The 26,640-nt window shown below is 52.5% G+C and overlaps 1 protein-coding gene across 2 annotated transcripts in view; it reads left to right on the top strand.

Annotated features, from left to right (window-relative positions):
• Nucleotides 1–16,808: 16,808 nt before the first annotated feature.
• NOS1 (nitric oxide synthase 1) overlaps nucleotides 16,809–26,640 on the top strand; it is a 187,803-nt gene continuing 177,971 nt past the window's right edge. For both annotated transcript variants that reach the window (XM_043557707.1, XM_043557705.1), the window contains exon 1: nucleotides 16,809–17,113. The gene's annotated coding sequence lies outside the window, so the exon portion shown is untranslated. The remainder of the gene's footprint in view (nucleotides 17,114–26,640) is intronic.

Genomic DNA, 26,640 nt, shown 5'->3' with positions numbered 1-26,640 from the left:
TGGGGAGGGTCTCCGAAGTCTTCTGAGGGCAGTGGCAAAGCACCGGGAGGTTTTCCAGAACACCGTGTTGCCATCTGATCTTCGCTGGTCTGAGCCGCGGCGTGCGTCTCCTTGGCCAAATCACTAGGGTCCAGATCAGGCGGCTGCCATCTGCAGCCTCACGGGAGAGAGAAAAGGAACCCTGACAGAGGGAGACGGGAAAACCGGAGGAGGAAGCTCCTTGAGTGACCAAGGCACAGGAGACCAGGGAGGAAAGTGGGTGGTATGGTCGAGAGGCGGCGGCTGGACCCGTCCCCCGTGGCTGACATGGGCGTGGGCAGGCGGTGGGCATGGCCGAGCCCGGTAGGGCCTGGGGCTCTACCCTAGAAGCGGATCTCACAGACGCCAGCAGACCCGGGACCGGGCAGTGGGGCTGTGGGGCAGCTGGGCGTCACAAAGGACCAGGGCTGGGAAAGCTGCTCTGGGAGCTGGGGATACTCAGCCAAGCACCTTCCAAGAAGGATGCTGAGTCGACTGGGGTCCCGTTCCCAGTCTTGGACAATTAATGCAATGCATTGGTCATCCAAGATTGTAGCCATTTCCTTTGTTTATTTTTCTATCTGTGTTGCTAAGAATAATAATAATAATAATAATTATCAAATGGGTACATATGAACTCGTGTAAGTTCAAGTAACTGCTACGTAGCTACAGTGTAGACACCAGGCTACCCTCATGTACTGGTCCAGCCCCGGCGAGGCTCCCACCCTGGCCCGCTGGCCTCCCAACCAGCCTCCTACGGAGCGCTGGCCAGCGCCCTGCAAACCCTGGGCAGCCAGCTGGGCCGTGCCTGGCTGGACCGGGCACTAAGGGAGGGGCGGGGCCACCGTGGGCTACCTTGGGCCAGGCCTGAGCACAGCTGTGAGACGCCCAGAGTCTTTTCTGGCTCCTTCCTCCCCCTTCCTAAGCAGCCCTCCCCTGGGTGGGGGGAGGGGGGTCTCTGTGCTCCCTGACCCAGAGAGTGCTTTTCCTCTCCCAGCCCACGCGTACCTCCCGACCTTGCTGTCAGGAATAAACCCTCGGAAAGCCCCAGGCCTTGGCACACAGAGGCCGGAAGCCCAAATGGCGGGATGGCGGTCAGGCATTCGGTCACTGAGAGCCTCCGACCCCCCACTGCCAAGCTGTGGTCCAACTGGGAGCCTGTGCTCCCCATGGGCTCCCCCTGTCAGTCCCACATTCCAGAAGGCACTGCCGCCGTGTCCCTCTAGCACCACTGGAGCTCCAACTTTTCGACCTATTGGTGGATTGTAAATGCCACCGTTTGAGCTTCTGAAGGGTTCTAGAACAGTCTTCCCCATATATGCAAGGCTTGTGTCCCCAGCCACACTCATTACACCCTCCGCTGACCCCTAGCATCCAGCAACCCTTTTCCCGCCAGTCCCTAAGACTGCATGTCATGTACTTGTTCAGTAAATATTTAGTAAGTGCCTCCTGTGCTCCTGGAAAAATGGGGAAGAACAGTGGTAAGAGTGGTAGCTGCCTTCAGGGAACCTGAGTCCAGAGGAGCAGGTAGACAAGTCCTGAGAGATGTCCCGAGGCCCCAGAGGAGCACCCAACCCCAACAAGGGCCCTCAAGGAAGTCTTCTCAAAAGGAGACGACTTCTGAACCTTGCCTTGAGGGTGGGTGTGGGAGGCAGGGAACAGTGTGCCAGATAGAAGGAACAGCCCGTGTGCAGAGGGAAGATGGTGAATTTGTTGAAAGCCTGACCCTGAGCACTTGTTCTGTTCTCACCTGCTTTCCCCCAGGCATGGCATCGGGTCCTGGGAGACCCCATCCCTGAACAGAAGGCGCCCTGGCTCAGACATAGAGACCTCGACTTCTCCCATGTCCTGGTCCCGGCGATTGGCCTTAGCATCCCGGAGAAGACAATGTCCCGGGAGGGTTTTGTACTTGCTAGAGTCAGGCCATACTTAGGCTGCGTCACGTTCTCTCTGCGTCTCTCTCTGGCCCCGTGGGCCTCCCTCTGTGTTCCTATCTGCCCACACACGTTGTCTCTGTTTCTTACCGCTCCTTTATTGGGCTCTTCAGACCCTAGGCCTCTCTGCTGTGGATGGGTTGGTGATCAGCCCTTCCTCTAAAGCATTTCCTTCCTCTTTGCTTCCTCTTCACAGTCTTTCTACCTCTTCTTGTGACCTGTGTCTCTGATCTCTCTGAGCCCCGCACATCTGTCTTGCCACACCAGAAAGCTGTCTCACCATGGCCTCTTTTCTGGAGGGTTTATATCACTCTGTGCATAGGCCACTGGAGTGTTGAGGTCAAGGACATGCATGAACGTGGAAATTTACTGATGGGAAGACCCTACCCTAAGGTTTTCCAGCTGAACATTACAGGTATGACGGGCAAAATACTGGTTTGTTACAGAGTGGCTGAAGAAGACCTGGAGATCATAGTGGCCACAGGCCAGATCAGAAAGCATGCGAGAGAATGTATCAACCCTCTTGGTGGGATGTTGTGTCTTACCGTCCTTATAAATGTATGTCAGGGCTTGAAGGATAGGAAACATAGCTTCTTTGCTGACCATAGGACCTCCCATGGCATGTGTGTGTGGTTGCTGTAAATTTTCAGGGCTTGCTTATGTGCTTCAACTTGACTCAACATGCATTTCTTAAGCAACTCCCTGTTGTGGATAACGACCTCACCGTCAATTTTTCAATGCCAGCACTTCCCCCCAAATATTCCTTGGAGTTTGCTAAGCTCCATGCAGCCTGCTAGTACTTAGAGTATCCCTAACCCTCAAGGCTGTTGGAGGGAGTAAATGAAATAATGGATGTCAATCGCATTGCACAGTACCTGGCACACAGTAGGTGCTCAGTAAATGTGGTTTCTCTTCTCAGTACCCCAACTGAAATGTCCCCAGGAGCTGCACCTCTAGGGAAATGTTCCTGATAAAAAAACAGCTGAGGAATGGAATGGCGAGGTGGTGGGTGTCATCCATTTTCTTAAGCACTGGTGCACTGGTGGACATGGGGAGGGGTGGCCAAGTCTCATACAACACCTTCCAGCTGCTGTGGGGTCAGCAAGACCAGTCCCCTCCAAGGCCCCAAGATGGAGGCCAAGGGCATTCACTGGGGGCCAGATGAGTCTGGTCACACGCAGTGAGCACCCTTGCCCATGACAGGGCCAAGGCTGAGGACATCCCAAACTTGGGCCATCAAGTCCCACCCTGAGCTCCTCGTTTCTCTCTCCCTGTGCTTTGACCTTGCACCGGGGTCCTCTCCGTGAACTTTACCGCATGATTCATTTGGTTGATTACTATCAAAGTTATTGACCTTAGGAAAATTCTCAGTTGTAAAAAGGCTTTCTCTCTATGTAAACTATGCTGTTACCTTTTCTACACAAAAAGTATATATACCTATAAATATTATACATATATATTATATATATATTATATATATATATGTGTGTGTATATATATATATATATATATATATATATATAAAGATGAATTCTTGTACAGACCAACACGGACCAATGGCCCATATTGTTTTCTCCATGTTTGTGCGGACTGTTGCTGAATGGGTTAATGTAAGAAGTTGGTTTCATGTTTTCCTTTTGGGGCCACTTGTTTTCTTCCCTTTCTATCTTTGTCTGTCTCAGTCTCTGTCTCTCTCTTACTCATTGCCAACATCTCGTTGCTGGGAAAGAACAGTCAATTCAGATGCCATCCAGGAAAGGAAGGCCAGATGGATGGAGGGTCCACTGTGTATATTTGTACAGAATCATTTATAAAGTTTTCTACACTTCTCAAAAAAGTATTTCTAATTTGGGCTGGTGGACAAGTTGTGAGCCTCTGCACCGGCAAGCCTATTGTTTCTTGTGTTTAGTGCAATGTTTAGTGAGAATCCAATTGTCTGAATTATTTATGCCAATAAAGAATTTGAGAATCTGCACCACACTGCCGCTAAAACAGATATGAATTCTGTTGTTGTTTGTTGTACAGAAGGAATCTTGAGACGTGACACAGTATATTAGTCAGCTATTGCCACAGTGATGGTATGTAACAAATTTCCCCAAAACTCCATGGCTTACAACAACTAGCATTTATTCTCATGCTCCTGGGTCTGTAGGTCTTGGAAGGCTTAACTAAGTCTCCTCTGTAGGCTTCTGGTCAACTTCAAGTGTGCTTCACCTGTCTCCCAGTTTCAGGACCCGGGCTGAAGGAGAAGTTTCCCGGGGCATGTTCATCCTACAGCAGAACACCAGTGCAGAAAAGCGCAAGCAAGTCCTATGACCCAGCTTCTCAACAGGGTGGGGCGGCGAACTTCACCCAGAGGAGGAGGGGAGGGGGAAGGGAAGTGAATGTTTGCTGGGCCGTAATGCAAATTATCGTAGCCTGGCCCAGTATTGTTCCAGCCAGCCAGAGATGAGTTTTCTCCCCCAGGGTGAATATGGTGGGATTAATAAACAGATACACACGTACACGCACACACATGTACACGTATGCGTAGGCACATACAACTAGGGCTCTGCGTATTGAGCTCTGTGCCCAAGCCAGAAAGTACTCAGCTATGTCTCACCGATCCCTACAATGTCCCAATTCCATTTGCGAGATGAGGAAGCTGGGTGCCAGGGGCTGAACTAATTGGCCCAACCCAAGGTGAGAACCCAAAGCTTATGCTGTGTTGCACACACGCACAGCACAGCAGCCTCTCGGTACCTTGGACTGCTAAAGCACACCTGACAAAGCGCTTTTGCGAAACAAGATCTCTTCTGAGCCGGGCAGGGAATATTCAACTCCTGCAGCAGCAGAAGGAATTGAGAGCCGGGGATACAAGCTGTGGGACAACTCGGGTTTGAATTCCCAGCTGCCTCCCCGGGGGCCCCCGCTGCCAAGAGAGGGAGAGCAGAGCTGGCCGCATCCAACCTAGAAAGTTCTTCCAGGAACACGCTCCAGGAGTGAGAGCACGTCGACGGACCCGGAGTCAAGTTCTAGCTACCACATGCAAGCTGTGTGGCTACAGGCAGGCCGCTTAACTTCTCTGAACCTCCACTTCCCCAGCTGTAGAAGCACTATGATTGTCCCTCTAGCACCTGCCTCCCAGCGTTGTGAGGCTTATGTGAGTTAACACAAGTATTTGGAGCAGAGCCGACCCCTAGTAAGTACTTCCAGGTTTTAGTACTTGTTACTAGTCTGGCTGTGCTGTGGGACCAGCCGTAGTGACTGCAGAGCAAACCCTACCCCGAGTCTCCGCCCTCCAGAATGCCCAGTCCCTGCTGAGCATTGACCCGGGTTCCAGCCGACCCCCCCCCCCCCCCCCCCCGCCATGCCCCAAGATCTTTCTCGGAGAATCGCAACTGGGATCTGACGCTCGAACCTTGTCGGCACACCTTCAAAGCGTGACTGCTTCCCACTCACCACCCTCGAAGACGGTGGTGGGTCTGGGGTGCCCCATTTTTACAGACGGGGAAACTGAGGCTCCACAAAGTGAAAACCTCACGCAGCCTCTGAACTTCAGTCCTGGGCTGTACTACTCAGACAGGCTGTGTGGCCTGGCTGCCCAGGGATGCCGATTCTCGGAGCCCAGGTTTGTTTGTGAAAGTGGATGATAACTGCTCTCACTTCAGAGATTGAACTGAAAGCAGGTAAAACATTGAACACCGTTCCCGGCATAAACAACCAATAGACCTTAGTTATTTCAAGCCCAGTTCTGACATTTAGGCTGGGACAGTGTTGACGTGGGGAGGAGGTGTGGGACAAGACCAGAACCTTCCATCCCCACCGCTCCTATTTCAAGCAGAAGAGAAGGAGCCAGAGTCTTCCGGGGGCCTGGAACTAATTGATTGTCCCGGTTCTGGCTTGTGGTCCTCTGTGGCCGCAGGGCCACCATTAATCAGGCACAGCAGGTGTTGAACTGAGTGAAGGAGGCCTTTCAAGTCAACGGAACTGAACAGCTCATTAACCTCCGTGCACAAGCTGCGGGGCAAGTACCTGGGAGCCAGAAACAAGGCACAGAGGAGGGCCACCCGGCTGCCCAGGTGGCAGGGACAAGGGCTCTCACGCCCTTCTGGCCCCTGGGTTCCTCCTCACCTTCGCCCACATGAAGACCCTCCAGAGCGCCCCCTCTTCTCCCATCTGCCATCAGCTTGTTCCCAGACAACGACGCTAAGCAAGTTACATTTGCCACCTGATATCATGGTCACCGTCGTCCTATGAAGCAAACACTTCCCTGCCCCCCTCCTACAGATGGAGCAGCTGAGGCTCAGCGCGGTTCAGCGACTTGCCCTCAATTGTACAGTGGTGAGTGTGGAGCCAGGTTCCAAACCTAGACAGTTTGAGTCTGGGGCCCGTGTTCTGAACTGCAGTGGTGGATGGCCTCCAGCAAAGACAGATTGCAATGCGTTCAAGCAATTGCAATGAGTCACTGGTTCTCAGCCCGGGCCAGTGTGGCCCCCTGGGGACATCTGGCAGTGGCCCGCTGGAGGATGCTAGTGGTATGTAATGGCTAGAGGCCAGCAATGGTGGCCAGCATCCTGCAGGGCACGCGACAGAAACCCCGCCCACGATATAGAATTATCGGTAGTGTCAAGGTTAGGAAACCCTGCTCTCAATGTTGCCACGAATAGGGCAGCGAAGGGTGTGCTGGCTGGGTCTAAGGCAGAGCATTTGAGAAAACTTTCCTAGGGGCGCCTGGGTGGCTCGGTCGGTGAAGCGTCCGACTTCGGCTCAGGTCCTGATCTCAGGGTTCAAGCCTCGCGTAGGGCTCTGTGCTGACAGTTCAGAGCCTGAAGCCTGCTTCGGATTCTGTGTGTGTGTGTGTCTCTCTCTCTCTGCCCCTCCCCGACTCGTGCTCTGTCTCTCTGTCCTTCAAAAAATAAATAAATGTTTAAAAAATTAAAAAAAAAAAACTTTCCTGGAAAAAGGCAATTCACCCACTTTCATTTCCAAGCTATGTAAATTATTAAAAGACAGATTCAAATGCAAGTTGTAGTTACTAAACACCTTCCGTGTGGCCGGCCTAGTTCGGGGGCTGCCCCCAACGTGCGCTAACAGTCGCTCACTCAGACATGAACTTGCCACGTCACAGTCCTTGGAAGTGGGAGTCGTCACCCCCATTCCCTAGTTGTGGAAGCTGGCTCAGGAAGGGGGAAAGTTGCTCAAGGCTGCACAGCCAGAAGGGCCCCCGCCAAGCCCGGAACCTGGTTCTCCAGTCACAACCACACTTGGAGAACAACAAACTGAAGCCAGCCACTCAGGGAGCCTGCCACGCCCACGCACGGCTGCCCCAGCCAGGAGCATCTGGATGCAGAGGCAGGTGGGGAACCCCTGGATTTGCGCTGGAGTCTGGGCTGTAAACCAGTTAGCAGCCCTGCGGCCTCGGGTAAGGCACTTTGCCTCTCCGAGTCTTCTTGTGCTCCTCTGCGAAATGGAGATCCTGACCGTGCCTCTTGAGATCCTTATGAATACTCCCCGACTCGGCGTGAAACCCTTAAAGTGTTTAGCACAGGGTGAGCCCTTGGGGCATGTTTTAGTTTGGGACATTCTGGGAAATAGGGTTGGGACTTGGAGGGGGGGACATTTGTGGAGGGCCTCGATTGCCAGGGTGAGGTCTGGGGGCTGGGCCTGACGAGGGGTGGGGATCTGGGGGTTGCCGGTCTGTTGATGTGGTCATGAATCCCACACAGCCCTGGGGTGAGCCTCCCTCCCTCCTGAAACAAGCCCTTTGCGGGGAGGATGCCCCCTGGGCCTTTCCTACATCTTCCGAGATGCTCCGGGAGGTCCAGGCAGCGCCAAGTTGGGGATGGAGCAGATATGGCCTGTGCAGGTGGCTCGAGCTCCAGAAGGGGTGGAAGTGGGCAGAGGCAGGGCTCCGGCCCCCGGCTCAGACCGTCTTCTCACTGGCCTACGGATTCCAGGGGCGGTCCCCCTCTCAAGCCCCTGCTTTACCTTGCAGAGCTGACTCCCGCATGCTCACAGGAAAACGTGTGCGCATAAGCACCCACAAGGCGCGCACACACACACAGGCGCGCGCACACACACACACAGGCGCGCGCGCGTGGGCGTGCATGCGCGTCCGCTCGCCCACTTTTAGGATACTCAAATTCCCACTGCTTATCCCACGTGCCCACACAACCCTTGAACCCCACACACTCACTCACCCCCGCTCTCTCCCCCCACCCCTTCCCTCCACTTGGGGCTGGATACGGGCAAGCCTTATCTGACTTCTGCATGTGTGTTACCAAGACGTGCCTGAAGGTCGCTGCCTGTCTGAACAATCCAGGATCATTGCTTCTGGAGTGGGCGGCTGGTTCTGGGGCTGCAGGCAGGCAGGCAGGCTGGGACTTGCCAGCACCCAGCTCTGTGCCGTGTCATAAATGTTCTTGCCCTTCCAAGGGCTCTAAATTACCACGTCTGACAATTGGGTCATTGTTTTCCCTACACCATTTATAACTCAGGAAGCTCTCCTGGGGGGTTATGTGCATATGAAATGCCACTTCAGCAAGTCAAACAAGGAAAAACACATTTTTAGGCTCCAGGAACAGTGGCTTTAGCTGGTATATGGAATTTTCCTGAAATATGTTCATGACAGGCTAGTGTAATCAAAAAGCAAAAGGGCACTGGGTGAAACAATGTTAAGTACATTTCTTTAATGCAGGACTTGTCAGAAACTTTAATATGCTCATGTACCTTATAAACTCTCCCAGGGGATACTAGAGGATATAGGTTTCTCAACTGATCTATCCCCAGAACATTTTGTTCACTGTATCTTATTTTTTTTAATGTTTATTTATTTTTGAGAGAGAGACAGAGACAGAGTGTGAGCAGGAGAGGGGCAGAGAGAGAGGGAGACCCAGAATCCGAAGCAGGCTCCAGGCTCCGAGCTGTCAGCACAGAGCCCGACGCGGGGCTCGAACTCACGAACTGCGAGATCATGACCTGAGCCGAAGTCAGACGCTCAACCGACTGAGCCACCCAGGTGCCTCTGTTCACTGTATCTTAGAGGATTCATGGAATGCTTTGAGAAACATTGCCCTCACCCATGGAAAAAGTTCAAAGTATATTCTTAGACCCTTTACAGACCATATAGCCTACTGGCTTATATTTCCTGGACCATGAAATGAAGAGGAAAAAAAAAAAAACTTTAGGGAAATTGATACATTGTCTCAGCTTTTTATTTTACCAAGTAAATACATCAAAAAAGAAGCAGAAAGAAAGAAAGAAAGAAAAGAAAAAAGAAAACAGCAAAATCCAAATACACCTGCAGTTTACTGCCACCATTGGTTTTAAAAAGAAAGGCTAGGGGCGCCTGGGTGGCGCAGTCGGTTAAGCGTCCGACTTCAGCCAGGTCACGATCTCGCAGTCCGTGAGTTCGAGCCCCGCGTCGGGCTCTGGGCTGACGGCTCGGAGCCTGGAGCCTGCTTCCGATTCTGTGCCTCCCTCTCTCTCTGCCCCTCCCCCGTTCATGCTGTGTCTCTCTCTGTCTCAAAAATAAATAAAACGTTAAAAAAAAATAAAAAGAAAGGCTAGCTTATTACCTGAATAAATAAATAAATAAGTAAATAGGGTGACCATAATGTGAGGAATAAAAATTCAAACGTCGTCGTATTTTTCTCATTTCTCCAAAGCCCAGTGAACCTTTGACACAGACCAGCAGGATTCCACATACAATGTCCAGGGGCACCACCAGCTTAGTGTTACAGTTCCAGGCTCCGGAGTTGGAAGCCAGGGCTTTGAACCCGCTCTCCCGCTCAGGGACCTCGGCCCTGAGTGGTTGCCGCTTATGCGCGCCCCTCCCCCTCCTCCGTGTGCCTTGCTTCTAAGGCTGCTCCTGTGACTTGGGAAGACCGTCCTCAGGGTGCAGGAGGTGCTTCCGCCTCCCCCACCCCGGGGGCAGCCCTTAGCAGTGACTGAAGTCAGTGGGAACCCTTGAAGGAGGACTAAGGACTTCCGACTTCCGAGGTGCACCTTACACAACAGCGACAGGCTGAGGCTGGGACCTCCCCTGAAATGGCTCCTCGATTGCGCCCTCTGTTGCCCATCCCCGCTGGGAACACTTCCTTAATAAATGGTTTGCGTGAGTCTCCCCATCTCAGGTTCTGGGAGAACCCAGACGAAGACCTTATGCAAATTCTGAGCTTCAGTTTCCTTAGGCGTCATACAGGGACATGCACCCTAAGAATCGCACCCACCTTCCTAGCTGGAAGCCAAGACGACAGGGAGAGGTCCACGTGAGCCATTTAGCAGGGAGCCTAGCTCCCAATCCAAGAAAGGCTGGTAATAGCCATTGTTCTTACACTGTCCTTGGAACCTATGTGTGTTAGGAGTTTGTGCTGACTCTCCCCAGTCCTCAAACCCAAGAGATCAGTTTGGTACAAGAAAGACGGGCTATGGAGTCCCGGCCCACTTTGGGATCCCGGCCGGAACCGGCTCTGCCCTGGTTCTTTGTTCTCTGCGACATTTTCCAATCCCAATGAGATTCTTTTTTAATTTTTTTTTCAACGTTTATTTATTTTTTTGGGACAGAGAGAGACAGAGCATGAACGGGGGAGGGGCAGAGAGAGAGGGAGACACAGAATCGGAAACAGGCTCCAGGCTCTGAGCCATCAGCCCAGAGCCCGACGCAGGGTTCGAACTCACGGACCGCGAGATCGTGACCTGGCTGAAGTCGGACGCTTAACCGACTGCGCCCCCCAGGCGCCCCCCAATGAGATTCTTTTAAAGAAGGAAAGTCAGATCCCACTTCAGAAACGACGGCTAGAAGTTCTTCAGGAAACCAGAAATTGCTAATTGCTGACGCCACTTTGACAAGGAGGCAGATATGAAACACGATGTCCCCTGGACGCTGACCGGGGGGAAGAGGTAGATGGATCAGTATCACTCACTGATGCCATTGGCAATTACTTTATTACATTTTAAATTAAGTCCTTTTAAAAGACTGCTTTCAGGGCGCCTGGGTGGCGCAGTCGGTTAAGCGTCCGACTTCAGCCAGGTCACGATCTCGCGGTCCATGAGTTCGAGCCCCGCGTCAGGCTCTGGGCTGATGGCTCAGAGCCTGGAGCCTGTTTCCGATTCTGTGTCTCCCTCTCTCTCTGCCCCTCCCCCGTTCATGCTCTGCCTCTCTCTGTCCCAAAAATAAATAAACATTGAAAAAAAAAATTAAAAAATATATATATATAAATAAATAAATAAATAAATAAATAAAAGGCTGCTTTCGTTTTCACTTGCCACATATTCGAAATATTTGGCTCTGTTACTGATTTCTGGGTCTCAAGGTAAAAATTTAGATCGAAAGACCTAGTGTTGTTTTTCACTACAACAGGAGTTGGCCAACTACAGCCCCCACCCAAGCCCCGTCTGGCCTGCCACTGATTTCTGTACAGACTGATTCTTATGTTTTATTTTTTTTCCAGGCTGATTCTTGTATTTTATTTTATTTATTTTATTTTTTTAATGTTTATTTATTTTTGAGAGCGAGAGACAGAGAGAGAGCGTGAGTGGGGAAGGGCAGAGAGAGAAGGAGACACAGAATCCAAAGCAGGCTCCGGGCTCTGAGCTGTCAGCACAGAGCCCAACGCGGGGCTCGACCCCACGAACCACAAGATCATGACCTGAGCCAAAGTCGGACACCCAACCAACTGAGCCACCCAGGAGTCCCTGATCCTTGTATTTTAAATGGTTGGGAGGAAAAGAAGTCAGAAGAATATTCATTCCATGACATATGGAAGTTTTATGGAATTCAAATTTCAGTCTCTATAAATAATGTTTTATTGGAATATAGCCATGGCCAAGGTATGGTCTGTGAAGCCAAAAATATTTACTATCTGGCCCTTTACAGAAATTGTTTGCTGACTCCTGCATTACAGAATTGTCAGCCCTCTCTAGGGAAGGAGAAGACAAGTCTGTTCAAGATGGGACAGAGGACATCAAGCCACAGAGGAATGTGTTTGGGAAGGAGATTCTTTCCCTGACGTCAGTCCCTCTCTTGAGGCTGCCTACCTTGTCTCCTCCTTGCAGGTGTATGCATCCCAGCATCCATTTCTACAGCAGCTGCATGGTTCTGCCCACCCGTGGTCGCTGATTGGTTTAGGGGTAAACATGTGACCCATGCTGGACCAATCAGATTTATTTTCCTGAGAATTTAGAATTCTGACCTGGGACTTGCAGGGGTGATTGGGTAGTATTAGGAGCTAAATCTTTCACTCAAAGAAGGTGAGGGAATTTCTGCTGCTGACTTCCCCAGATGTCATTTCCTTGATTCCTGGGACTGTCCAGATGCTCTGTATTCTAACCAATTCTCCCCCTTCCTCTTTTTTTCTTCCAAAGCTCAAAATCACTCTCGCCGCTTACAAACTAAACAAACCTGAGCGACCTGGTCTCTAGCCCAGAACTCTGCTCAAAATCCATGCGATGTCAAGTCAGGTCTTAATGCCATTTTGCCTCGTAAAGAGGTATTTATTGCAAAACATCCAGAACCATGAAGATGGAGACAATTACCTTCTAAGTAAATTAGAAAGCTCTGAACAGAGCAAAATATGACTCAGGGCTTATTTTTAAATATAAAAGAAAATTGTACAAAATGATTTCTGAGTCAATTTTATTAAAAAGATGCCCTTAAACTAGTATTTTATTAAGTAACTTGTTGAGCCTGTTGGCGGCCCAGTTTTTTTCATCATTGCCAGATAGGGATATGACATGACCTTATAGGATGAAAGTCAAGACTGATGCAAAGTTACTGAGAAGCTGTAGAGACATTTCGAGGGTTGGACAGAGAATGGTGTTACACTATGGAGAACGAGCAAGGGCTTCATAGACTTAACATTGGAATCCCAGCTCTGTGGCTCACTGGCTGTGTGACTTTGGGCAGGCGGCATGACCTCTCTGAGCTTCAGTTTCACCATTCATGTCATTGGAGACAATACCAGTCTCCATGCCATGGAGACTGTAGGGTTGCTGTGACTATTAAATGAGATAATACATGTAAACCACTTACACAGGAAGCAATTTTAGGATGAGCCACCCAGACAAATGTCAATGCTCCTTCTAGGTGGGAGGCATCTCTCTGTCTCCGTTTGTCACAGTGTAAGCAACCCTACAGTCTCCCAATATGTCGGGAGAGTAGGCTCTTCTGAGAGTTGAGGGGTTTTTGTCCCCTTTGCATCCTTACCCCCCTCAGATGCTTCTTTCCCGGCCTTGGATGATTTCCTTACACTCACTATCGGAATGTGCGATTACTCAAGAGAGGCCTCCACGGTCTTTCTAGACACACTAGACAGATAAACTAGACACCAGGTGGGGGAAATCTTGGTCTACACCTGGGGCTTTATAGTCAATCAATCCTCCCGTGACACTGGGGAAGCTGTGCTCTCTGATGTGGTAGCCAGCAGCCACATATAGCTATTTAAATTCAAATGTAATTAATCAGGTAAAATCCAAAGTCAATTCTTCTGGTAGACCAGCCACATTTCAAGTGCTTGATAGCCACGTGTGGATAGACGCTACCACCTTAGGGTCGACATGTCCGTCATGGCAGAAAGTCCTTCTGAACAGTGATGACACGTCGTCTAAAAGTGGTATCGGCCCCACTTTACAGATGAGGAAACTGAGGTTCAGGGTCATGCAACTATGCGACCGAGCCAGGATTGGCACTCAGCCCCCTGAGTTCAAACCACCAGACCACACCACCTCTTCTACTGGGAGACCCAGTGTCAGAAGTAAAGAGAATATTCTAGTAAGAAGCAGTAAGAAATCACCAAGTGGACTGCCTCGTGAGTGAATGAGTTCCCTGTCAAAGTGTTCTAGCTGGATGTTGTGAAGGGGAGTCGGTCCAGAAATTGGGAGAGAGTTCTGGAAAAGCTGGTTCATTTGCAGCTCAACACGGAGCTGGGCTTGAAGGACGGAAAGACAGGACATAGAGAACTGCCCAGCAAAGCAAAAGAGAGAGATGAGTAAAAAAAACAAAACAAAAAAAAAAAAAACCCCGACACAAAAAAAGAATAACATGGCAACCCATAGGGACACCTTACCCACTAAGCTAAGAATATCCTCCCTCCTATCTTCATTCTCTCAGCAAAACTTTCCAGACCTGCCCAAGGCAGGAACAGCCGGCCACATGTGGCCCTTGAGCCCTTGAAATGTGGCAAGTCTGAATTGAGATGTAAGCGTGAAATACCCACCAGATTTCTAAGATGTTCAAAAAATCAGGAAGAACGTGCACTATCTCATCCGTACGTTTTTATGTTCATCACACATCGACACGATCCTTTTCGACCTTCCTGGGTTAAAGTACGTTATAATTCATTTCACCTGTTTCCGTTTACCTCTTGAATGTGGCTACCAGAGAATTGACAGCTAGGTCTGTGGCTCACAGTGTATTTGTGCTGATTGGTGCTGCTCTACAGACCTACTGTGTGCCCGTCCCTGCCTTGCAGCCCGCAAGAGGGCGCAGCATGGGGGGGTGACTGGGACCAGAAGCCACCGTGAGATCCCAGACAGGGGACGGCTGATGGGTGCATCGGCGGCACTGGGTGGGTAACAGAGTGGACAGAGGTGGAGCTCAGACTTGTGGCTTAATTGGGCAAGTGAACAGGCGCCGTGGGCTTGCACAGGGGGAAGCCCAGGGCACGAGAACTCAGGTAAAGCGCCTGCCTGGCCGGCGGTGGGGGGGGGGGGGGGGGGGGGGGGGGGGGGGGAGATGGTCTCAGAAAAAGCTTCCAGGAGAAAGTGATGTCCAAAATTGGGTCTGAAGAAGGTGTAGAAATCACCTAGCTTTCCCAGAACCCTCTCCCAATTTCTGGAGTCCCCTTTACATCTCGCTGGAGATGACTTTCACTGACGGGGAGCTCATTCACTCACAAGGCAGTCCGTTCCATGATTTCTCACTGCTTCTTACCAAAATATTCTCTTTACTAGTGACACACGCCACCCGGGGCCAGGGTGAAGTCACCTGAGCCCGGAGCCCCTCCCTTGCCATCCTGAAGCCCCAGTCTGTACCCTGGGCACCTGCCCCACGTCTGGCTCATGACGGCCCCATGGCTCACAACCCAGCCAGCTGCCTGCTGCCTTGTCACTTGACAAGCCAGGCAGGCTGAGTCATGGGCTCAGCTTCTCCCAACCCACGTGGGGTCTGGGTCTGGGCCAGGGGGATGAGCTGCCTGCCAGGGTGTCCATAAGTCAGACCAAAAGGAGCCCATGAGCCTCACTGAAGATTAGACCTAGGAATGTTCTGGAATCCCACACTGCACCTCAGAGCTCCCCAAGGGGCAGACCCAGCAGACAGGCATGTTATTCTACCAGTGAGGAAATCAAGGCACACGGGGCAGGGGGGGGGGGTGTCCTATTATAATATATAATAATAATTATTGCATGATAATATTATAATAATCATAATTATATATTATATGTTATTATAATTGTAATAATTGTTATTGCTACACATGGTCATGGTTAATTGTTGGAACATGCCAGCTTCCTGTGTACCGGGACCTGTCCTCACGGCTCACTGCTACATGCCCAGTGCCCATAACAGTACCTGGCACATAGTAGGTATGTGAGTTATTTTCCTAAGTGTGTGAACAACAATAACCACTTCTGTTTCTCAAGGATGTACAAGGAGTTACATATTGATTTGTGTGTTCTCTTAACTATTATCTGTCTCCACCACCGGGGCACGGACTGACTCTGTTTTGCCCACCATTATGTCCCCAGCACGGTGACCCACACATAGTAGGTGCTCAATGAGTGGTGTTGAATGAAAAGATGGATGCTGGGTCATTCGTCGCTGATCCTCCCGCAGCCCAGGCAGGGAGGCAGGGCTCTTTAGCACGTTTCAGAGATGAGAAATTGAGACCCGGAGAACGGAAGTGACCTCTGAAGGTCATGTGGTTGATGAGGCACAGAACCAGGATTTGGACCCAGGTCTGTTACTACAGAGACTGTGTGTGCCCTTCACTGCTGGGTCTTTCAGCTCCGGGTGGTAATGGGAGAAAATACGGGGGGGGGGGGGCTGGGGGGGGGCTGGGAAAGACTACTGAGGCAGAATCACCCCAGCACTCCCCAGCCTCGCCCAGGGAGTCCTAGTCACAAAGCCCTGTCCACATGGTGTCCTATTTGGTGCTCCCAGCTCCCAGCTGCAGCAAAGCCCAGAGAGGTAGAGTAACTTGCTCAAATTCACATAGCAGGTTCGACACAGGTCTTCTGACTCTACATCTAATGTTCCTTCCCCTAAACCCCAGCTGTGACTCACTTGGAGCCCTCATATAAGCAGGGATACCTGTCGGTCAGGAGAGGAAGTTTGTTTCACGACTGGACTTGACTGTTCCGGGCAGCCCGGCCCAACACATCTGGTGACAGATCCAAATTCCATACTTTGCTGTGTGACCTTGAGAAGTGGCCTCCTCAATTATTTTATCTGGAAAATGGGGACCTACTTTACAAGGTGGTGGTTAAAATCCCTGACTAGGTGTCTGTCCCGCTGTGTGACTTCGGGAAGAAGCTTAGCTTCTCTGAGCCTCAGCTCCTTCATCCACAGAGTGGAATTACTATAGGCCCACCTCCCACAGCACAAGGTGGGCACCGTTCAGGGCCTGGCATGTAGTAAGTGTTCAATAAAAGATGGTCTGGGGGATGGTCACCCACGGGTGTCCCTCCTGAGGAGCCAGCCGACAGGGCCTGGCCGCTGTGGACCCAGTGCATCACTCCTGGCTGCCCCCAGCCAGTCAGGGGGGAAACCTGAGCCACCCTCCTCCTGGGCAGACGCTGTCACTGTCCCTGCTGCCTCTGAAATGAAAGAAAGGTCAGAGCCTAGGAAAGCAGGGCTGGAGTGTGCTACGGAGGCGGCCGGTGGGAGAGGAGGGGAGGGGTGGCCCGCAGCTGCCTGACTGCCCTGCTCTCCCCAGGGGAGGCCTGAACCGGCCAGGCCTGGGTGCCGGGGGCCCCCTGCCCGGGGCTTGGCCTCCCTGCCGGGCAGAGCCGCCTCCCAGCCTGCCCCTGGGGAGGGGCCACCTGGTGTCAATTAAACCCCAGCCACTCGGCCGCACCACGCCAGGCGGCTGATTAGTGCCGCGGCCTCTCCAGATGGGGAGCACTGCCTGAGAGGGGGCGGCTGCCACCACGCGAGGGTGAGGCCTCTGCGGAGTGGGGTGAGTACCAGGCGGGGGCCCGGCCCCCCGGGGCAGGCGGGCGTGGCGAAGCCAGCTTGGGCACCTCGGGAAGGGGGCTCCCCTTGTGGTTTGCTCTCCTGGGGCATTGCGGGGCCTCCCAGCATCCCCGACCTGCTCCGCTTCCGCCCTACCTGGAGGGTACCCAAGGGGACCAAATGCCAGCCCGGCGTCTTCCCCGGGACGTGCAGCTGCAGGGGCCAACCCCAGGCCATGGCTAAAGGGAACCTGATGGGGGAAGGAAGGATCAGTCGGCACAGATTGAGGCCTTAGGGTCCCAGCTGCCTCCTCGTCACCCCATGTGGAGCCGGTTCCTTGCGCCGGCCTGTCTGGGCATCGAAGGCCGCGTTCCTCCGACTCGCCGGCTCGTGCTGTAGGGTGGCCCCATGCGCTTGGGTGGCCCGAGACCCCACAGGCAGCAGGCATGGGCAAGCGGCTGCGCCGCAAACCGGAGTCGGGAGGAGGCCTCTGGCTTGCACGGCTGGGGGCCAAGTAGGGCCCCGGCCCAGGATCCAGATGCTTCTGGGGACAGCGTTCCAGCCTGCAGGCCAGGCAACTCTAAGGGGCCGGGCCACTTCCTGGCTCCACTGGGTTGGGGTGGGGTGGGGGGCGGGGGGAGTCAATCCCAGCGGTGGCGAAGGATGGAGCGGCTGCCCGTCGGTGGCGCAGAACGCGGGGTTAGGGAGGGACTCCCGTAACTCCAGGCAATGAGGGGACCCGTGACTTGTCTCTGGTTCTGCGCTGTGAACTCTGAGCCGCAGCTCCTGGCTAATCGGGCTTCTCTGATCCAAGGAAGGGATCCCGTGTGACAGGTGGTGTTGTCTCTTGGTGCTGCCACAGGGCGGTGTGTGGCCACTGTGTGCTCGGGGCAGAGGCAAGGTGCGTTTGGATGGGATGGCAGAGGGGGGAGGCTGGGCAAGGCCGAGGCACAGCCACATGCCTGTGCCCCTGGGGGATGCACTGGGAAGATGAACAGACAAGATCACTCGTGTGGATCTCGGGAGCCTGTTCTGGAGAGTGGCTCCCACGTGTAGACAGGGGAGGAAGGAAGGGTCACTGTAGAGAGCTCTGTGCCCAGCGGGGCGTGGCCACATGTCCCCATCAATGTGTGTGCGCCTGTGTGATTATAAGGATGCCAACGCCGTGCCGATGAGGGCTCCTTGGTGGCATCCCTGGGTCACTGTGCTCAGCTCCTTCCAGCACAGTCCATCTGGGGGGGGTGAGTGTTCCCCGAGGGCATCCCCTCCAGGCTTCCTGGCAAGCCAGCCAGTCAGTCTCCCGGGTGTGCCCGGGGGAAGGTAAATAGCTCTGTTTTCTAGACCCCATTCCACCGGCTGAGGCCAAGCTGGGCTGGCGACTGGACTCGAGGACTCTGTCCCTGGAACCCATGTCTGTGACTCTGGGGCAAGTGGGGAGGTAGGGGGCAACCTCAGCTGAAGCCCAGTTACTACCCAGGGAAATACTGGATCTGGTTCATTTCCTCCATAAATATTCATCACCCGCCTCCTCAGTGCTGGGACTCGGGCTCAGAACTGAGAACAGGGCAGTGAACCTAGAATTCATTCATTCACTCCGAAACATTTATTGAAAGACACCTATCCTAGATGCTGAAACTACATGGCAGACAGAGCTCCAATTCACTCGTCCCTCTATGCCTGCATTCACCCCACGATTTTTATTGAGCACGCCCTGTGCACAACCTTTGTAAAAGCCGCTGCAGATACACCAACAAATCTAGGCAATGAGAAACCATATTCTCTTCCAACTTCCCCTGCTGTCTAAGCACAGCGAGCCTGGATCTGGGAGAAAGCCAGATGCTTAAGAAGCAGAGGAACATTGGGGTTCCTTCTCTAGTCCTTTTGCAGCAAGGGACGAGGGCTCTATTTAGCCGTGCAGCTGCCACTTGGAATGTCCCCAGCGTCCTCCTGGGATTGGTGGCTTTCACTAGAGCCCCGTGGTCATGGCCATGATACATGGTGTTGGGTCCCTGGGAAATAGCCATGCCAGGACAGGATGAGCTTCACGCATATCCACGGTTTAGTTCCCTTGGCCGAAGGAGTTTGATTACTTTGGGAGTTAATTTCCAAGTATGCCCAAAGCACTGCCTGGGGAATTAAAAAATACTAGAAGGCACCTTTTATTATTTTTCCAGGAGTCAGGCACTTGCTTAGCACATGACCCATCTTACTGAATTCTTGCCCGGCCCTCAGGGGGTAGCTCTGTGACTTTCCCATTTTACAGCTACAGAAACTGAGGCTAGGAGGGACTAAATTAACTGGCCCAGGGCCTTTCTGACTCCAAAGCCTATGCTTTTAACCTTAAACTAGAATCCTCAGGGAGTTCCTGATTAGATGGGGACATAAGAGGATGTCTACACCCAGAATTTGGATGGGGCAGCATGAAGGACGCTGTGCCCCACTTCAAGAGGGTACGGGGGGTAGATAAGAAACGCAGGATGGGGCGGCTGGGGGGCTCGGTCATTTGGGCATCCAGCTCTTGATTTCTGCTCAGGTCATGATCCCAGGGTGGTGGGATGGGAGCCCTGTACTGGGCTCTGCTCTGGGCATGGAGCCTGCTTAAGACTGTCTCTCAAAAGAGAGGAAGGAAGGAAGGGAGGGAGGGAGGGAGGAAGGAAGGAAGGAAGGAAGGAAGGAAGGAAGGAAGAGAAAGGGAGGAAGGAAGGGAGGGAGGAATGGAGGGAGGGAGGAAGGAAGAAAGGAAGAGAAAGGGAGGGAGGGAGGAAGGAAGGAAGGGAGGGAGGGAGGAAGAGAGAGAGAGAAAGAAAATGCAAGACAGCAGAGGGACAAGGGGCTTCTCAGTCTTTGCAGCCACAGAGCACTTTTGTCCAAACAAAACCTCATGGAAATAGGTCAAACAGAGCTATTCTGCATGCAACCTTGATCCCATGCCCTTGGGGGACCCCTGAGGACCCTCGGTGAACTTCTGAGGTGTGCAGACAGCTGGAAGGTGCTTTGGTATGAAGTCAAAGCCAGCCCGGGTGAGCATGGCAGGTGAGGATACCTGGCAGGTGACGGCAGAGGTGGCCTTGAGGGGTTGGGGGGGATAGAAACAGGAATGGAGAAAAGCAGACAGTCACTCATTGAAATATTCACTCACTGGGGCGCCTGCGTGGCTCAGGCAGTGAAGCATCTGACTTCAGCTCAGGTCATGACCTCGCGAGTTCGGGAGTTTGAGCTGAGCCCCACGTGGGGCTCTGCCCTGGTGGTGCGGAGCCTGCGTGGGATTCTCTCTGTCTCCCTCTCTCTGCCCTTTCCCCACTTGTGCTCTCGCTGTTTCTCTCTCTCTCTCTTAAAATAAACAAACAAATAAATAATCACTCATTTGGCAAATGCTCACTAAGCTCCTACTATGTGCTCCATATCTAGGCACCAGGAATGGAGTGGTGCCCACAGAAAACCAAGCTCCTCCCCTTGAACAAGAACTGATTCTCTGTACGGCCTGACTGAGGAGGCCCGTGGATTGGAGCAGAAGCTTTGCACAGAGGGCAGGAGAAATGCCTCGTTCCTTCAATAAATGCCCATGAAGTTCCTGCCATCCGCTTGGCCTTGACACTGGGGTCTCAGTGATTGTCAGGCTGTCCCTGCCTGTCTCGGGTCAGGTTCTCTAGAAGTAGAGCCTGAGACATGACATCCTGCGCACATGGGTTCTGGAAGGAGAGCTTTCTAGAAAGAGCGAGTGAGGAAAGCAGGTGAGGGCAGAAGGCGCTTAGCAAGGCTGGGATCTCAGCTGGTTCCCGCAAGGGATTCTAGAGCATGACTTGTGCCGCAGAGTTGATCCCGCCTCCCCTTGCCCGCCAGTCGCTGGTTCCAGTTGGGGTCAGCTGGGGTGAGGGGTGTCATAACCCCCCCCCCCCCCGGCAAGTGAGTTTTCCTACGTAAGGCAACGCTCCAGAAAAAAGGTCAGCGGCTGCCGAACGGGCACGTTGGCCTGGCCGAGGGGACCCAGACGAGGCATCAGACTGGTCTAGCTTGCTGCCCCTGAGTCGTTCCTGGCCCAGCGTAGGAGCTGAGGATGATACAGAGGGCGTGTTGCCCCAGTGGAGGAGACAGAAGCCGAGGGAGCCCCGGACAGGGTGCCGGACGCAGGGTGGGCAGTCAGGCAAATGCAGCAGTGAAGAATTTGGGGCCCGGGTTCAACTCCTAGGACTGCCGCCTGCCGTCTTGTGACCTCGGGCCGGTCACTTCACTGCTGGAGCCCGCGTTTGCTCGGCTGTGGGAGGTGGGGTTTATGTGAGAATCGCACAGCCCCGTTCCAGCACGTGGTGACCTACTGGGACCTGGCAGGGGGCGGTGCTGGCGTGCGGAGGGCGGGTGGGATTGCAGGGTACCCGCCTTCCCGAGGAACCCCATCCTTTCCCAGAAACTCCGGAGGCACCTTGGGGGCCGTGGGAGATGAGCCAGAAACAGCTACCAGTGGCAGGTCCCGGATATCACCAGCGCTTTGGGTCCCTCAGGAGGCGGCGAAGGGAGGACGTGCGTGGTTGGAGCAGAGTCGGCTCCGGAGGGGCCCGGGGCTTGACTGAGCGCTGGAGAGGGCAGGGCACTGGCACTGGCCCAGGCGCAGGCCCCCTTCTTCTCCCCATGCCGACTCCAGAGTCCAGAGCCCTGGGCTGAGCAGACCACGTCCCTCCGTAGGGCTCATTCATCCGTTCGTTCATTCAACTGGCACTTCTTGAACACCCACTAAGCGCCACGCTCCGACGATGCATTCATGAACAAGGCAGAAAGGGTCCCTACAGGGGCGCCGGGGTGGCTCCGTCAGCTAAGCCTCCGACTTCGGCTCAGGTCACGATCTCACGGTTCGTGGGGTCAGGCTCTGTGCTGACACCTCAGAGCCCGGAGCCCGCTTCGGATTCCGTGTCTCCCTCTCTTTCTCTCTGCCCCTCCCCTGCTCGCACTCTGTCTCTTTCTCTCTCAAAAATATATAAACGTTTTTAGAAAATTAAAAACAAATACACAACAAAGACAGGATCATGAAGCTCGTGAAGCTCAAAGCTCACAGTGGGGGTCACCAAATGCCAAGGACAGGGGACAGAGAGAGGGACATTGCCCGGGAGACAACAGCATTGAGCGGTTTCTGGGCACCATGGGGCAGAGCCTGGGGGCGGGGCTGTGAGGACGTGGGGCTCCGCTCGGGGAGTGGACGGAGCATAAGGCTCTACTTCCGAGCCGTGTTCAAGCTGGGCGGAGGGGACATGGGGCTCCAGCGGGGACTGTGTCCTTTGAAGAACGTGGGGTGTGTCGGAGGGCGTGTGCGTGTATCTGTGTGTGACTATGTATCTGCATCGTGTGTCCGTGTCCGTACCTGTGAACAAACGTGCGCACCTGTGAGTGTGTGCGTCAATGTCTACACCTGTGACCACATGCGTGTACCTGTGCGTCAGTGCGTTTTCATCAAAATCTGGATTTGGGGGGCTAGAAAGAGTCTTGAAGCTTATTCAGTACAACCTTCCCCCCGGCCCCACTGCGCAAATAACAATCCTCCCTCCGTGTGCCCCACACCCTACAGCTTGCGTGTTCCCATTCACTGTTCCCTGAGGCCCTCCCAGCAGCCCCGCGAAGATGGCTTCATCCCCTTCCACAGGTGGGGAAACTGAGGCCGGGAGGCCCAGCGTGAGATGGCAGTGCCTCTAAGTCACAGGACCTGGTCTTTGGCCAGATGTCAGCTCTGACCACTCATTGCTGTGTCTCCTCAAACCCAAGAGCTTATGCACATCACGAGACGCCTATTCAAAGCCCACGTGCATTCATTATATTATTTCTTTTCTCCTTTCATTCTATCACTTTCTTTTTTTATCCGATTTCTCCCCGGGGTTCCACTTCCCTTCCACTTCACGAAGAATAAATGAGACTGTAACTTTACCGTCCCTCGCCCCACCCCCCCTCCCCCCTTGCCAAATGCATTTTGAAAAATCACTTTTCCATTAAGAGGGAACTTCTCATAAAAATGTTTAAATCAAAGTAGAGTTCGGTATTCAAGAAAATACGGTTAGGAAAAAAAAATTGGTTTGCAATGCTCCCCATGATTCCCCGAGAACAGTGCATTATAAAGAGACACTTAATGCTTACAAAGAAAAACAAACGATCTCAAATAAGACCAAATATTTTCACAGAGTCAAGCCCCAAAGCAGAAAAAACAAATTTAGTCTTAAGCAAGCTGGCAGTTACTGTTAGCCAGCAATTCGCGCAGATTCGGGGGAATCTCCTCTCTCTCTCTCTCTCTCTCTCTCTCTCTCTCTCTCTCTCTCTCTCCCCTCCCCCCCCCCCCCCCCCCCGCCTTCCCATCCCTCACTGGCTCCTGACTATGTCTTCCACTCTGCCTTGCTGCTGTCACTCTTGCAACAATAATGGCAGCCCTTCATGTTGTCACTGACACCCTCCGTATCCTTGACCTCATTGGTCCTCCCACCTGCTCCATGAAGTGGGCAAGGCTGGGATGATCCTTTGTCCTCATTAACATATTGGGAGCCCGAGGCTCAGGGAGACATTACAACTTGTCCCTGGTCACACAGAGCTGGGCCTTACCCCCACGGTGTGTTTTCCAGTCCAGAATGTTCCTCCCCAAGGCATCACAGAGCCTCCCGTGTCTCCTTCCCAGGCGCCACACCTTTATGTCAATTTTCCTTCTATTTTCCTGACTGGGATATAAGATATGGAGACAGGAACATCAGGAGAGGGTATTTATTTTTTATTGTTTTTAATGTTTATTTATTCTGAGAGAGAGTGTGTGCAAGCAAGGAAGGGGCAAACGGAGAGGGAGAAAGAGAATCCCAAGCAAGCTCCATGCTGTCGGCACAGAGCCTGATGCGGGGCTCGAACTCATGGACTGTGAGATCATGACCTGAGCCAAAACCAGAGTCAGATGCGTAAGTGACTGAGCCACCCAGGCGCCCCAGGGGAGGGTATTTTTATACCTTTAGATATCTCTTCCCCAAGCCCCACGAAGTAAGAGTAATAGTAGTGTTCGAAGTGGTTACCATTTATCAGGCCCTGACCAGTGTTTAGGCGCTGGTGTGAGCCCCTAAAACACCCCGGCCTTACCTACCATTGCTGGAAACTGGCACAAGCTAGTTGAAGAATATTGAATTGACCTGGTAGCTGGTGTGGAGGGCCTGTCCATGGTGACCAGCAGGGTACCGGGATGAGGCTAAGCTTTCGGAATATTAACTCTAAGTGGGCAATAGTTTTTGAGCCATGGGGATGGTCTGCAAAATGGTATGTGGCTCTGTGTCTTTCAAACATAGAATACTTTTTTCTTTAACTTTTTTAATGTTTATTTTTGAGAGAGGGAGAGAGAGAGGGAGTGCGGGGGAGGAGCAGAGAGAGAGGGAGACACAGAATCCAAAGCAGGTTCCAGGCTCCGAGCTGTCAACACAGAGCGATGTGGGGCTCGAACCCACGAACTTTGAGATCATGACCTGAGCCAAAGTCGGACGCTTAACCGACTGAGCCACCCAGGCGCCCCAAACATAGAATACTTTTAAAGGGCACATGTTCTCTCAGATGCTTCCCTCTCAACATTACCATAAAATATTTTTCTTATGATGCTGCTTAAAAGATGCTGCTTCATCACCCTACTAATGCGATGACACCAAAACAAATCCACAAATTAAATGTGATCACAATTGCAAAACAAATCCAATTTGAATTCAAAGCCTGTATGCAGTGGGCAGAGTGATGTTTTGCTCACCACGTGAGCGTAGGACAGGCCGCCCAGAGGGCTTTTTGAATATCCCCCCACCCCGGCCTGGAGTGGGTTCTCCACTGACTCAATTTTCTGCCATTTCTCCCCCCGCCACCCCCCTGCCCCATACACTGCTATGGAGCCTCTGTTTGTACAGCGTGGCATTCTGGCCTCATTTCTGCATTACATCCACAGCCTTGCCTTATTATTGTGCTGGGATTAAAGCAGGGCAGCTCAGCCCAGTGGCCATCATAACAGAACAGTCACTGGAACCATGTGGCAATCCTCAGCGATAAGATGGTTATCAGGCAATCCGGGAAAGGCCGATGATCATGTCCTACAGATGGCCACACGGTTACAACTCTTATAACACGAGCATAGTGGTATGTGACCCCACCCCCACCCCAGAGGACCCCAATTTCAGGCACTCAGGTGCAGGTGCATCTAGCAGTCACAGGGTAGCATGCAACAAAGTTGGGGGCCTAATTAGGAGGCTATGGTGGCATTAAGGTGTCATACCAGGAGGACTCCGGAGGCTAACACAGGAAGGCAGATTTGAACAATGAGCTAATGGAAGGTGGGCAGGATGTGAGCCTTGATGGTGATGCCCAGGGAACTGGCATGGGTTCCCTGAGCTTTCCAGAGCCCTAGGGAGCCACGAGGGACGAGGAAGGAATCAGCAGGCAGCTGGGCAAGGGCAAACCTCAGCTGGGTTGTTTCCAAGCACGCTGGGATCCTGGGCTTGGCTGCACTTGATTGGTCTGATCCTTGATTTCTTTATCGGTTACATGCAAACAAGACTTTCCTTTATACCCGGCAGCATAGGGGAGCACTTAAGGGCGCAAGCTGGGGAGTCCTGCGGACCACAGTCTGAATTCTACCCTAGGACTTACCACCTATGGGGCTTCAGGCTAGTCCATAAATATGGCTGGGGATGTGTAACCCAGACCGTAAAAGGGAAATCTCATTCGTACCTCCCTACAGCTATTGTCATGGTTGATCTCAATAATATTTGCCAAGAGCTCGGGACGGCGTCTGGACCCCATGAGCTCAGCAGAGTATAGGCTGCTGATGTTTTTACCATGATTATACCATTGTGCTATCACCAGAATGCCTTTACGCACCTGTTACCCACCTCTCTGTTGGTCTGGGTCCTAGCTTCTCTCAACATATGGATCCTGCTCTCTGTCTCCAAAACTTTATCAAACCCGCCCCCTCCCCCCCCCCCACCCACCACACCCAAGCTGTTCTTTTACTAAAGCAGGTTCTCAACCTATTTCATGCCATACACCCTTTGGCAGTCTGGTGAAGCCTACAGAGAGCCCTTCTCAGAGGAAATGTCTTTTAGTGCAAAACAAAACAAAACCAAAAAACAAAAAACGCACAGGATTGCCAAGGAACCAATCACAGTAAAACCTTGGATCGCGAGTAACTTGTGATGCAAATGTTCTGCAAAGCGAGCAAACATTTCTAATAAATTTTAAATTTTTTTTATTTTTTTAAGTTGATTTATTTGAGAGAGAGAGAGTGAGCAAGGGAGGGACAGAGAGAGAGAGAGAGAGAGAGAGAGAGAATCCCAAGCAGGCACCAGCCACACTGTCAGCACAGAGCCTGATACGGGGGCCCGAACCCGTGAACCATGAGACCATGACCTGAGCTGAAGCCAAGAGTCGGACGCTTAACAGACTGAGCCACTCAGGCGCCCCTCTATAAATTTTAACTTGATAAGTGAGCGATGTCTCTCAATCCGAGTCGTCTGTAATGCCAGACATCACATGATCACAACTGAGCCAATGGTTCTTGAA

The sequence above is a fragment of the Prionailurus bengalensis genome, chromosome D3 (assembly GCF_016509475.1).
Source record: "Prionailurus bengalensis isolate Pbe53 chromosome D3, Fcat_Pben_1.1_paternal_pri, whole genome shotgun sequence".
In the NCBI taxonomy this organism is placed as follows: Eukaryota; Metazoa; Chordata; class Mammalia; order Carnivora; family Felidae; genus Prionailurus; species Prionailurus bengalensis.
Note: the sequence above shows the minus strand (reverse complement) of the source record. Positions and strands in the feature narration are given on the sequence as shown.